The sequence below is a fragment of the Cervus canadensis genome, chromosome 22 (assembly GCF_019320065.1).
Source record: "Cervus canadensis isolate Bull #8, Minnesota chromosome 22, ASM1932006v1, whole genome shotgun sequence".
Lineage (NCBI taxonomy): Eukaryota > Metazoa > Chordata > Mammalia > Artiodactyla > Cervidae > Cervus > Cervus canadensis.
In genome coordinates this window covers 52,304,827-52,317,165 of record NC_057407.1, presented here as the reverse complement: position 1 = coordinate 52,317,165, position 12,339 = coordinate 52,304,827, and the positions used below count along the sequence as shown (strand labels likewise).

At 46.2% G+C, this 12,339-nt stretch overlaps 1 protein-coding gene across 2 annotated transcripts in view; it reads left to right on the top strand.

Moving 5' to 3' along the window:
- The window catches only part of CMTM8 (CKLF like MARVEL transmembrane domain containing 8), a 94,075-nt gene that overhangs the window by 49,921 nt on the left and 31,815 nt on the right, over nt 1-12,339 (top strand). The window lies entirely within an intron of this gene.

Below are 12,339 nucleotides of genomic sequence, written 5' to 3'. Positions count from 1 at the left end.
GCGGCACACCCATCCGTTGTGTTGCTTCTCGTCGCCGCATGGCCCTCCTTGGAGTGGATGTTGGTTAGTTGTGCTCAGGCTATGGCAGAGACAGTGGGGGAAGGGACCTCGAGGCGGAGACTGTTCACGGCAGTGATTCTGAAACCTCAGCATCATCCAGAAGATGATTAAATCGAAGCTCATTGATCTCCCACGCGCACGGGGTTTCTGACTTGGTAGGTCTGGAGTGAAACTTGCATGTGATGTTGCTGCTGGCCTGGGGACCACACTTTGGGAACCGCCAGTGTGGGACTAAAGCACACTTGGGAGCCCATGTTCAAGAAGTGTGTGCAAAGGGAAATAAAGCTGCAGAGGGTCCGGCAGATGTAAACGCTGGGAAGACAAGAGGATGCTGCTTCAAGAAGGAACTGAGATGAAAGTTAAGGTCATTCCTCTTAGGAACTCAGTTCGGGAAGAAAAGAGAAAAAAGGGAGATGGAGAGTGGGATTTTTTTTTTTCTCCTATTAATAGTAGTACTATTATGGGCTTCCCAGGTGGCGCTAGTGGTAAAGAACCTGCCTGCCAATGCTGGAGACGTAAGAGATGCAGGTTCCATCCCTGGGTCGGAAAGATCCCTTGGAGTAGGAAATGGCAACCTACTTCAGTATTCTGGCCTGGAGAATCCCATGAACAAAGGAGCCTGGGGAGTCACAAAGGGTCAGACATGACTGAGCACCCACCCATACACAGTATTGTTACTACTATTCTTATTATGACCATCATTGCTATTAACATTACCCCTTCAGGATGGAGGAGGCATAAGCTTCCTTTCCAGAAAAATAAAACAGATGAAGAGTCACGCGCCCCCTCCCTCCGCACCTCCTCCCGTGTCTGATCTGATCTGGGTGGGAAGATGCCTTCAGGCTCAATGGTCCTGCTCTCAGCAGCTTCAGACAACACAGAAGCAGGATCGTGTCTGCAGATTGTTAGGGACCTTAGTGGCTTAAAGAAGAAAAGACAATCGAGCTGCAGAGTAGTCCGTCACGCTTTCCATACGAGGAGAAACACGTGTACAAGCTCTTCCTCCCCGTGTCTGTGTCTGTGCCCAGAAGGAGACAAGACAAGTTTGTAGGAATGCCCAGGTGGTTCCGCGGTAAAGAACCCTCCTGCCGGTGCAGGAGATGCAGGTTCGATCCCTGGGTCAGGAAGATCCCCTGGAGAAGGGAATGGCAACCCACTCCAGTATTCTTGCCTGGGAAATCCCATGGCCAGAGGAGCCTGGTGGGTTATAGTCCATGGGTTTGCAAAGAGTTGGACAGGACTCAATGACTAAACAACAGCAGCAACCCTTGGCACATCCTTGGTGCCTCTGCCACGCAGGTCCTTCCCCGAAGCTCGGGTGTTGGGTGAGCCCGCGGGAGGGGCGCTGACATAGGACATGGGGAGATTGGACTCCGACTTCGTTCACAGCCTCAGTGTTACATGAACTCTTCATGTCTCACTGCCAGGCACGTAGTGAATGCTTAGAGTAAATCTGAGCATTTACTGCTGTTGGATTTTTAAAAATTGAAGTATGGTTCATTTACCAAATTGTGTCAGTTTCGAGTGTAAAGCAAAACGATTCAGTTACATATATATAATATATGTATTCTTTATCAGATTCTTTTCTAAAACCTGCTATTAGATTTGAGTATGGGTTGATAGGAACCGTGGAGCTTAGTGAGTTTTCATATATTATCTGCTAGATCCCATGGTGTCACCTTTTAATGAAAATAATGGAGTACCATCCCTTGGAATTTAAGGTTCAAAACGGTTTCACAGTCTGGGGTCACTGCAGCCCCGCCGGTTGGAGATGCACTGTGGCCAGAAGGTTGTCCTGAGAGCATTGCAGTCAGCAGTGCCTGCGGGTGGATAGCACCCACGTGGGCGCAGCCCCGGCCTGTGGGGTCAGGGAGCCGTGAGGAAGTGTAGACAGAAACAGAGTGAGGTGCCCCGGGCTGTTGGCAGTCAGGTCATACGACTTGAGTGGCTGATCTCTAGACACCTGTAACCCCCTTCTCTGAGCTGTGAAAAGCCTCCCTCCATTGCCCCAGTGCTGCAGCAAGAAATGCTGAGTTGAGTTTAAGTTGGGAAGCACTCATGCCTGAGCTGAAAACCAGTTTCTTCTTTTGCCCCCATGCTGGACTCACGGCCCACAAAGGGTCCCAGACTTGGGGCATCCTGGTATCTCATTTTGCCTCGGAGTCCCACTCACTGAGAGCCCAGTCATGTTTTTGGTGATGCAGCGATTCTAGCTGAGGGTTTGGTCCAGCAGGAAGTCGGGAGTGGACACTAAGACCCTGCGGCAGCCTTGTCCATGAGCGCTGAAGAATTGATGCTTTTGAACTGTGTGTTGGGGAAGACTCTTGAGAGTCCCTTGGGCAGCAAGGAGATTCAACCAGTCAATCTGAAAGGAAGTCAACCCTGAATATTCATTGGAAGAACGGATGCTGAAGCTGAAGCTCCAATACTTTGGCCACCTGATGCAAAAAGCCGACTCACTGGAAAAGACCTTGATGCTGGGAAAGATTGAGGGCAGGAGAAGTGGGTGACAGAGGATGAGACAGTAGGATGGCATCACCAACTCAATGGACATGAGTTTGCACAAACTCCGGGAGATGGTGAAGGACAGGGAAGCCTGGCGTGCTGCAGCCCACGGGGTCACAAAGAGTTGGACACAACTGAGTGAGTGAACAATGAAGTCCAGTAGGGGCCGGGAGCTTCGTATGGCGGCACCAGCACTCAGGGAGCCTCCTTCCACGGGTGAGGGGAGGGTTTGCTGCAACCCTTGACGGTGCTGGGTTGGCTCTGCATCTTACAGGATCGTCTGGGATTCTCACATCCAGTCTTTCTTTTCCTGGCTTGATCTTTAGAAGAGAGGTAGCAAACAAAGGACATTTCAAAATAGGACTAAACAAAAGTAGAGTAGGAAATTCACTGCTTTCTAATGTTTGCATGTAAGTTACATGTGGGGGAAGGAGCAGTGAAGGTATGCGTGATCTTTAAAATTTTTTTGAGTTTTGTTTTTTGTTTTTCTCAACAATTCAGATATCCCAAAACTACTACATGGATTTTAACAAGCCACATTGGAGAACTCCCTGGCAGTCCTGTGGTTAGAACTCTGTGCTTCCATTGCAGGGGGCACAGGCTTGATCCCTGATCAGGGAACTAAGATTCTGCATGCTGCAAGGTGTGGCCAAAAGAAAAAGAAGTCACATGGGTACATCTTTGAGGGAAGGTTGTTGGAAGATCCCATCAGAATTCCATCGTGGGGGGAAGAGCAGAGGAACTTTGCCTGCACTGCAAGGCAGTAGCTTGAATTTACAGTCCAGCATACTTTTGCTCTAATGGAAAGTACACCTGATCCTCGAATCCTCTCATCCTCTGGAGGTGCTTTAGAGATGTCCCATTCAGTAAATGACATCTTAATTAGGAGCTTCGTCCCTGACTGCAAGGGGTGCCCATGGAAGACAGGAGTTCAGTGAAACTAGGTTGGACTTACAAGCCCTTGACTGCTTTGTTCTAGGGGCATTTTCCTGCAACGCAAGAGAGCAGTCACACTGCTATTGTGTGGGGGTTTCCTCATGGGAAGCTGAGAATTTCACTGCCGGGATTATCTGCTCATCCTTTATTATCAGCTCTGGGCACAGGCTTTGAACAGTGCCTCTGGGCCTCTGGACTAACCATTTAGAAAATACCCTGACTTGAAGGCAGAGTTCCACTCAGGGAGTATGAGTAAGAAGAGTAAGGCAGGAATTTTTTATTTTTTATTTTTTAAAAAAGTATTTATTTGGCTGTGCTGGGTCTTAGTTGTGGCTTGAGGGATCTAGTTCAAGTTGGGCCCCCTGCATTGGGAGTGCTGCGTCTTAGCCACTGGACTCTTAATATATTTTTTTTCTTTCTTTCCATCACTGGTAAGGAGGGAGAGTTTTCTAGAATGTGCCTGTGGGTTTGATGGAGGCATCACTGATGGAGACATTGACAGCCTCTTGCAGAGATGTTGAATTGTGAGTTCTAGTGAGCTTGATACTTGAGTAAGTGGGGGAACTTCCCGTCACATCCATCCGTTTCTGTGTTCCTACTCGCCGACTCTGGAGCACCTCAGTGGGCCTTTGGGCATCCATTCGGTGGGTAAAGTAAATGGGGAAACAAACGGAGCTAAGCCGCCTTTGCTGTTTTCAAAACCTTACAGTTAAAGGAAGAAGAGATGTGGACACTGACCAGGCACAGGCAGGATGAAGAGAGTGTCAGAAAAGAGGGACCAGTGTACCAAGAAGATCACACTGGGATCCCTGCAGTGTTACCTTGGACGTGGAAGAGGGTCCATGCTGAGTCAGCTTGGAAAAGGCCAGGCTTCCTGGGAGGCCCTTCTGAGGCCGTAATGGGCTACATTTCTAAGACTAAGTCCAGCCTTTCCCAGACTAATTGGACTGTGAACCCTGTTTTTTGGACTGTCTTAGAACATACTTTGAAAAATGTGACTTACGGAGCTGGTGGCATAGTTTTTGGTGACTTGTGGTGTTAGACACTAATTCCTACATTATCTGGGGTTGACAACCTATGTTATTCCTTTTAAGAAAACCAAATGCCCTTCCCCCACCTCCCCTTTTTTATCTTTTTTTTTTTTTCTTTTTTTGAAAAAGTTTACTCTATTACCTTTTTTTTTTTTTTTTTCTTTGCTGTATAGCGTGCAGGATCTTAGTTCCCTGACCAGGGATTGAACCCACAGCCCCTGCATTGGAAGCATGGTGTCTTAACCACTGGACCCCCGGGGAAGTCTTAAATTAGCTCTCTTTTGAGACGCTCTTGACATTCCTTGAAATAACTAGACATCCTCTGGGAAGTTCCAAAAGGAAATTCACTGAAGTCTAAAATTGTACTCAATAACTCCTCTCATTCCACCTCTTTGACTTGCTGGGATCCATCTCCTGGTGGAGCCGATTGGATGAGATTGAGGCCATTGTCTTTTTCAAAATATCCCTGGAGATGAACTCAGACCCTTCCGGAGGCCTAGTGTTGTTTTTGTTTTTTTTTTTTTCATTTATTTTTATTAGTTGGAGGCTAATTACTTTACAAAATTGTAGTGGTTTTTCCCATACATTGACATGAATCAGCCATGGATTTACGTGCCTAGTGTTTTCAAGGGTGGTCTCGAGCCCTGACAGATGGACAGCTTCTCAGAGGAACTTAGGAGCCAGTTGACAAAAGGCAGGACAGGAATGTGAACTTCTCTGTAAGAGAGTTTGTGGCCAAACGTGTAGGGTCTTACAGAGGTGTCGAGTTATTTGTGAGCTTGAAGCTCTGTGAATATGAAACGGAAGCTGAATAAACAAGTGCCTGCTTTTCGAATTTGGGAGTAGTTTTCTTGGACAGCAGCAACTTTTGTTGAGACTCAAAATGTATTTGAGGGGGATGAGATGTGAAGGAGAACTGAATCACTTGAGTTGAAGGCTGAGTTTTTCAGTTCAGTTTTTAGAAACCAGTTGCTTACATGGTGAGAGACCTCCTCAGTGCTAAGTTCAGTTTTGTTTTTTTTTTTTTCCTACATCATAGAATATATGGATAGCTATGGGTTTAAAAAAAAATTATTTTTTGATGTGGACCATTTTTAAGGTCTTTATTGAATTTGTTATACTAGTGCTCCATTTTATATTTTGGTTTTTCAGCCGTGAGGCATATGGGATCTTAGCTTCCCGACCAGGGAGCGAACCTGCACCCCCTGCATTGAAAGGCAGAGTCTGAACCACTGGACTATCAGGGAAGTCTCTCTCCTTTTTTTATGTGAAACATCTTCCATTTATTAATATTTCAGAACTCCACCCTCAGCTGAAATCTGACCAGTTGTGAACCCAATCTGAAAGTCTGTTTGCCAATATGGTAGATATTTTGCTCTGATAAGAAAATACTTTTGTGTATAATTTATTCCTAAAAATGCAGGACAAGACTGTGTTTGGAAACAGAACCACAGACTTACATGTTACTATTAGAGGCCTGGATATTGGGAAGTGGCCTGGGATCTGAATTTGTAAGTTTTTCCAACTCTCAGGGTGGTGGAGGGGGAAGAGGGGGACCCCTGACATCAGTCTGTCACTCTCCAGCCATGTGTCCTGGGACAGTCAGTCGGTTCGGGCATCTCTCTTCATATGAACTGAGATTGGTGGTAGAATTGACCTCAGAATCGTGCCAGGTCTAAGCGTGTGGATCCAGGGAAGCCCTGGATGCTTGCAGCCCTGCCTGGCCCTTAGGGGCTGCTCAGTAAATGTTAGCTTATTTTTTATGTAAGACTTAAAATATAGATTAAACAGTAAATGTAGTCAACAGTGATTACTTCTCTAAAGTCAACTCTTCACATCTGACTTGGTCCATCGCACTTAAAATGACATTTGGCAGGAAAATAAGTGTTCATGTTGGAGGAAAGACTTACTGTTAAAGGGTAGGAGGCAAGAGATACTCCTAACGTTGTCTGGATTTTATTTTGAAATTCACATACTGCCAGTGGAAAAGTAAATAAAAGTGAGCAGAAGTCTAACCTTTATGAAGGGCAGTTGAACAGCTGTTCTTTGTAAGGACAGACACAGGTACTCTGACTTAGGAGTTACACTGCTGTATAAATTTACCCTACAGCGAGCCTGATTGTGTACAAAGTGATATTTGTACAAGGTGATTCCTTGCAGCGCTGTTGGCAGAGCAGGAAACCAGAAGCAACTAGCAGAGACTCTATACTCGGGAACATTATGTAGCAGTTTAATGAGAAATAGGATGCTTTGCGTTGGATCACAGAAAAAGCAAAAGAGAGTTCCAGAAAAACATCTATTTCTGCTTTATTGACTATGCCAAAGCCTTTGACTGTGTGGATCACAACAAACTGTGGAAAATCCTGAAAGAGATGGGAATACCAGGCCACCTGACCTGCCTCTTGAGAAACCTGTATGCAGGTCAGGAAGCAACAGTTAGAACCGGACATGGAACAACAGACTGGTTCCAAATAGGGAAGGGAGTACGTCAAGGCTGTATATTGTCACCTTGCTTATTTAACTTATATGCAGAGGACATCATGAGAAACGCTGGGCTGGATGAAGCACAAGCTGGAATCAAGATTGCCGGGAGAAATATCAATAACCTCAGATATGCAGATGACAGCACCCTTATGGCAGAAAGTGAAGAGAAACTAAAAAGCCTCTTGATGAAAGTGAAAGAGGAGAGTGAAAAAGTTGGCTTAAAGCTCAGCATTCTGAAAACTAAGATCATGGCATCTGGTCCCATCACTTCATGGCAAATAGATGGGGGAACAGTGGAAACAGTGGCAGACTTCATTTTTTTGGGCTCCCAAATTACTGCAGATGGTAACTGCAGAAATTAAAAGACGCTTACTCCTTGGAAGGAAAGTTATGACTAACCTAGACAGCATATTAAAAGGCAGAGACATTACTTTGCCAACAAAGGTCCGTCTAGTCAAAGCTATGGTTTCTCCAGTGGTCATGTATGGATGTGCTGCTGCTGCTGCTAAGTCGCTTCAGTCGTGTCCGGCTCTGTGCGACCCCATAGACGGCAGCCCACCAGGCTCCCCCGTCCCTGGGATTCTCCAGGCAAGAACACTGGAGTGGGTTGCCATTTCCTTCTCCAATGCAGGAAAGTGAAAACTGAAAGTGAAGTCACTCAGTCATGTCCAACTGTTTGTGACCCCATAGACTGCAGCCCACTAGGCTCCTCCGTCCATGGGATTTGCTAGGCAAAAACACTGGAACGGGTTGCCATTGCCTTCTCTGATGGATGTGAGAGTTGGACTATAAAGAAAACTGAGTGCTGAAGTATTGATGCTTTTGAACTGTGGTGTTAGAGAAGATTCTTGAGAGTCCCTTGGACTGCAAGGAGATCCAACCAGTCCATCCTAAAGGAAATCAGTCCTGAGTGTTCATTGGAATGACCGATGCTGAAGCTGAAACTCCAATACTTTGGCCACCTGATGTGAAGAACTGACGCATTGGAAAAGACCCTGATGCTGGGGAAGATTGAAGGCGGGAGGAGAAGGGGACAAAAGGGGATCAGATGGTTGGATGGCATCACCAACTCAATGGACGTGAGTTTGAGTAAACTCCTGGAGTTGGTGATGAACAGGGAGGCCTGGCGTGCTGTGGTCCATGGGGTCGCAAAGAGTCAGACACGACTGAGCGACTGAACTAACTACCTACCTAAGGATACTTGCTGGGATTCCCAGGTGGCACTAGTGGTAAATAACCTTCCTGCTGATGCAGGAGACTTAAGAGACATGGGTTCAATCCTTGAGTTGGGAAAATCCCCTGAAGAAGGGCATGACAACCTACTTCAATGTTCTTGCCTGGAGAATCCCTTGGACAGAAGAGCCTGGCGGGCTACAGTCCATAGAGTTGCAGAGTTGGACACGACTGAAGTGACCTAGCACACATGCACACACAAGATGCTTTCTAATTTCTTGGAAAAGATCTCTGAAACGTATTGTCAGGACAGCAAGGGGAGGAGGAGGGGGAGAGTTAAGTATAATTTGGGAAAGCTGCAGGAGAAACTAATAGCAGCGTTTGCCTCTGGGCAGAAGGAGGGCAGGAGGGATCCACTGTGGCAAAAGAAACCCAAGAGGGATCTGGTGACCAGGAGGCGCCTCACTGTCTGACTCTGTACTTCTCCACTTCCAGCTATGTCAGCGTATTGCCTGTTTGACAAAGTAAAATAATCAGGAGGCGGGAATTCCCTGGTGGTTCAGTGGCTAAGACTCTGAGCTCCCAATGCAGGGGGCCTGGATTCAATCCTTGGTTGGGAACTAGATCTCACATACCATAACTAAGACCCAGTGCAGCCAAATACAAATAAATAAATATTAAAAAAAATTTTTTTTAATTAGAAGGAATTTCCAGCCCAACTTTCCTCTTTTCATAAAGGTGACAGCAGACTGTCACCTGAGACCCTGGGGCTGAGACCCTGGGAATTTCTCTCTAGGTTTAGGTCTTGGGAATGTATGGCTTTATTTTAATTTTAATTAAAATTTATTTTAATTATGAGAAATTTCAAACTGAGTATAATATACTCCCATCTACCTGCCGCCCAGCTTCAGTCATTGTTAATTTATGCTTCTTCTATATTCCTACCCATTCTGCCTCCAGGAGGATTTAGAAGGAAATGTCATTTCACCTGTAAATATTTAGTAAGTAGCTCTAAAAAATAGGAATTATCTTTTAATATTTTTGGCAATAATTATATTTTAAAAAACTGTCAACTCCTCAACCCCTTCTCCGGTCACAATACTGTCCCACTTGAAATTTGACCATGAGTTTCTTTTCTCGAAATGTTAATTCTCAGTCTGTACTTTAAGAGATTTCACCGCTTCATTCATCTCTGCACCTTGCTTTTTAGATGCTCCCCAGAGAGCTACTTCCAGCATTTCCTACATACGAAGTTTGTTCTCAGCTGGACAGTCTGCTCACTTTGGTCCTGTGAACATGTAGTTAACGATGCTGTTGCCTTAATCGGTGGTTCCACTCTTCCATTTAACACTCACTCTGATGAGCTAAGAAGGGTAAGAGGCAACAAAATACTCAGATATTTGTGTAGACTAGCTCTGCTGAGAAGGCAGGCATGGCAGAGCTGTCAAAACCACCCTCGGAAAAAACAACCCACAATGCGAAATAGGTCAGCTCACATCAGGACGCTTGACATAAAAGGCTTTGGGAGTTGCAGTCGGTAATGTGCAGAGTGAACTTGAAAGTCAAGGCCCCTGTAGACTTCCTCCTGCAGGCATTCTGCGCTGAGCAGCTGTGTCAGAGAGGGAGCTCCACGAGAAACTTAGGCTTCTCACTGGAGAGCTGTGAGTCTGTTGTCGAAAACCTAAACTGACTTCAATGCCGCTGCCTCTAGTCCTTAATCAGGTTCCTTGTGCATCTGAAATGGAATTCGAGTTCAGAGAAACGAAAATATATGCCCACACAAACACTTGGACGTAAATCATAAAAGCTAAAAAGTGGAAAGAACCCAAATGTCCATCAGCTGATAAATGGACAAGTGACATGCAGTGAGGCGTACAATGGAATGTTATTCAGCCATTGGAAAAGAATCATGCTACTGACACATGCTACAACACGGAAGCCAGGCGCAAGGGCTGCGTATTACATAATTCTGTTTATATGAAATGTCCACATCTGCAGAGACAGTAGGTCACTGGTGGCTCGGGGCTCAAGGTGGTGATGGTGGCAGGAAAGGGGCAGAGACTGCTAGTGGGGAAGGAGTTTCTTTAGGGTGATAAAAATATCCCAGAATCATGGTGACACTTGTACAGTTCTGTGAATACATTAAAATGCATTGCATTGTAAGCTTTAAATGGGTAGGTTGTATAGTTTGTAAATTACATCTCAATAGGGACTTCCCTGGTGGTCCCGTGGCTAAGATTCTGTACTCCCAATGCAGGGGTCTAGATTTGATTCCTGGTCAGGAAACTAGATCCTACATGCCGCAGCTAAGAGTTCTTATTGGGACAGCTGAAGATCCAGTATGCTGCAACTAAGACCCAGTACGACCAAATAAATAAATATTAAAAAAATAAATTATATCTCAGTAAAGCGCTTATTAAATACCATTGGCACGTCCCTGGTGGCTCAGTGATAAAGAATCCACCTGGCAATGCAGGAAACACGGGTTTGATCCTGCATCTGGGAAGATCCCACGTGCTGAGGACCAGCTGAGCCTGCGCTCCGCAACAAGAGAGGCCCCTGCAGTGAGAAGCCCCTGCACTGCGGCTAGAGAGTAGCCCCCTCCCTCCACAGCTGGAGAAAAGCCTGTGCAGCAGCAAAGACCCAGCACAACCAAAAAGAAAGAAAGAAAGAAAGGTATATTTTAAAGGCATTGGATTTACTTACAGTGCCTTGAAATGTACCCGAGTCTCTTCCTCGGCGTCTGTTTCGGTTTTTGTCTTGGATTCGGGGTGTGGTGCAACCCCGGGGTTGGGGCATGTTAGGTGAGATGAGGGAGGAAGGAGATGTGGTTTCCTTTCCTCTCTGAAACTCCATGCAAATCTTGTTTCTCTCCCTCCCAGATCACTGGGAAACAGAAGTGACTTTATTTGACCCCATGGTCTTATTTTACTTCCCACTTTTCATTTGAGGTTAGGACAGTGGTTCCTTTAGCAGCTAATGACTTCTTTTTTTCTCTCTCTACCACCACCCCAAAACTTGATTTTAAAGTATCGTTGTATTTGTTGGGTGACAGTCAGTGACTTTGCTTTTCTGGAGTTTTCCTGTGTTGGCAATTGTTTTGGTCTTCAGAAATCAGTGCTGGTATGAAAAAGACTGCCCCTTTTATTTATGTGACCCAAGAAAGAGAAAGAGTTTAAAAACAACACCTGTAGGACTTCCCTGGTGATCCAGTGGCTAAGACTCCCAATGCAGGGGGCTCGGGTTCAATCTCTGGTCAGGGAACTAAGATCCCACATGTCACAAGACCTGGCGCAGCCAAATAAATAAGTAAATATTTTAAAAAAGAAAAGAAAAGAACCCAAGGGAATTCCTTGGTAATCCAGTGGTTAAGACTCCGAAGTTTCCACTTCAGGGGACCCAGGTTCCATCCCTGGTTGGGGAACCAAGATCCTGCAAGCCAAGTGGCTTTGTGACCAAAAAAATAAAAGAACACCCAAGTCAGAGGTGTATTTTCCTGCTGGTGAAAAAGCTGTATCAGCATACTTCCCTGGGAAACGTGGTGCTATTTAAATGGCATCGGGGACCTAAGTGAGACTTAGGTCGTGCACCAGCTTGTTCACTTGACAATCTGCTGAAAATTGAAAACTGTATGGGGAGAAGGGGGTGCTTCCCCAGTGGCTCAGCCACAAAGAATCCACTTGCAATGCAGGAGACATGGGTTTGATCCCTGGGTTGGGAAGATCCCCAGGAAGGCAGGCATGGCAACCCACTCCAGTATTCTTGCCTGGAGAATCCCATGGACAGAGGAGCCTGGTGGGCTACAGTCCATGGAGTCGCAAAGAACCGGACACGACTGAGGCGACTTAGCACCGCACTTGGGGAGAGGGGGAGGAACACACAGCTGGTGAAAGTGTGCGTGTATGTGTGCTCGAGTGTGTGCGTGTGGACTGACTCCACGGACCTCCCTCCTGGGAAGCAGAGGGAGAGACATGTCCTGCCCTGACGTCTTCAGGGGAGCATCCTGGTGAAGAACTCCCAGGTAGGGGAGCTCGACCTTAGCATCCCGAACTACTTTTGAAGAGCAGGGAAATGGTGGCTGTAATTTGCTAGATCAGGAGTAGGCAAACCACGGTCAGGGGGTCCAGCCTGTCCTGGTGCCAGTTTTCAG